Source organism: Brienomyrus brachyistius, unplaced genomic scaffold (assembly GCF_023856365.1).
Source record: "Brienomyrus brachyistius isolate T26 unplaced genomic scaffold, BBRACH_0.4 scaffold653, whole genome shotgun sequence".
In the NCBI taxonomy this organism is placed as follows: domain Eukaryota; kingdom Metazoa; phylum Chordata; class Actinopteri; order Osteoglossiformes; family Mormyridae; genus Brienomyrus; species Brienomyrus brachyistius.
In genome coordinates this window covers 31411-33504 of record NW_026042928.1, presented here as the reverse complement: position 1 = coordinate 33504, position 2094 = coordinate 31411, and positions in this window count along the sequence as shown.

Genomic DNA, 2094 nt, shown 5'->3' with positions numbered 1-2094 from the left:
AAAAACAACGGAAGGGTTCTCAAAATCAGTCACTGGAAGGACAGATGAAAAAAAGATGGCGTCAGACTGGTGGCTAGCTGCACCACCCACACCAAAAGCAAACATGAGACCGGAGCAGTTAACGAAACACGACTGGCCCGATTCCAAGTTCTGCACGGTCTGAAAGGCGATGAGCTCATCACTCACTGACAGGCTCACACATAATGCCAAATGGACCAACCCGCTCCAACCCGAAACGTCAACACTGACCTCCACGAAATAATCGCCCACGATCTTCGCCGTCATCAGAACCAGCATTATGGGTAGGCCGTAGGTGACATTTCCGGTGGCTTCCACCATGATGACAGTCAGGCTGAGGGTCATCCTCACGATCCCACCTGGCAAAGACCTTCGTAAACAGACGCAAACCCGAAGCCTCATGTGCCTCCATGCACCTCTAGACGAGCTCTGAAAAGCAGGCTGACCGCGGACGGACACTCACCAAGCTGGGCGGCGGCTCCAATCAGAGCGTACTTCCCAGGGTCGGCCAAGGTCTGTCAAACGAAACGCCACAAATCATAAAACATGCTCATTCAAAAACTTCGAGGGGGCTTTACTTCCAACAAACATTATGTTAAACTACATCTATGCCGACATGACGCTGGGCGGCCCAGGAAATCGATACAGCACTAACCAATAGGGCACCTTCAAAGAGTCACGTGACTGCTTAAAGAGTAAATCTGATTGGACAACAAAGAGGAAATCAATCTAAAGCGGGTGTTGAAGGAGGCCCTCTGACTTCTAAAGACCCCGTTCAATTTCCTTAATATATCAAAACCTGCAGCGTTTCCATTAAAGTTCTGCACAAACAAGCAAATTTGTTGACAAAGTGAAATTGCATAAAGGGTGTTTCCATTAAGTAACATCATGGAAACAACACCTGCAATTTATGATTCCGTGCCTCAACATGGATTGAGCTTTTCATGAGATACGAGCTCTAGAACCAAGTCATCGTGTCCTACACAGCAACAAGTTCGCAAAATCGGCTTCCATTTCAGTTTTGCGAATCGCCACAAAAACCACTTCAATCAAACTGAAAGCGTTTGAGGGCTTGTCCTCCTGAAATATAATCGTACCCATTAACGGATTTTCAGTTTTGCTTCTTCAAAATGTGCAAAAAAATCAAGGTCAGTGGAAAACGTCGCCACTGTGAGGTTTCTCTCTGCTGAGGGAAGAGTTCTGCTATCGTGACGGCCCCTCCTCCGCCAGCGGACCACGCCGCCTCACCGGCTATACGGCGCTTCCCCAGGAACGGCGACCCGTCCTGATGTACCTGTATGGAATTGTGCGGCGTAATGGAGGCCAGCAAAATGCCAAAGAGCCGCCCCCAGGCGGCGCCAATGAGCAGCGAGGGGATGAAGACCCCGGCGGACACAGTCAGGCCGTATGTCCAGCAGGCCAGGAAGAAGTAGGTGATGGTGAAGATTCCCAGGGTCACGGGATTGTAGGAACCTGCCGGGGGGGGGGGGGGGTGGTGGTGGTGGAATTCATCACCTAAGTCAGTGTTTCCCACGTTTTTGCTAAAATGTTGATCATGTAGTTGATCCCCAAGAACGCTAATCTAGCGAAACCAGCTAGTTTTACTTGATTCACCCTTGTAATGAGGATACAGGTGTACAGAAATTATTTCATGATGAATGGCATTTTTCATATGATCATTTCCATTTTTCTACCTGGTGTAAAGTGCAATTTGGAGCCGATCAAGACCAAGCCATGTTACTTTGGTATGTCTTTCATCCACTAGAGGGCATGGATGAACACAGTTTAGTGCCGTTCGAACTTGCCTACGGTGGCATTCGTCAGGGCACTTGAGAAGCGCTCCTGTTCTCCCCAGGCAGGGTGACAGTCCCCCCATCCCAAATGAGGGAAGCCTTGAATAATTGAGGAGGATTGTGTGTATGGGTTTAGCTGTCTGTCTGGGAAAACAATCAGCCAGAAGCGGCCCGTAAACAAACCTACGACACGACAGAGGTGGCAGACGAGTCTGACTGTTCAAACAGCTGCCCCGGACCTAGCCAGCCTGTCACCAATATCAAACACAGGTGTTCATTCTAA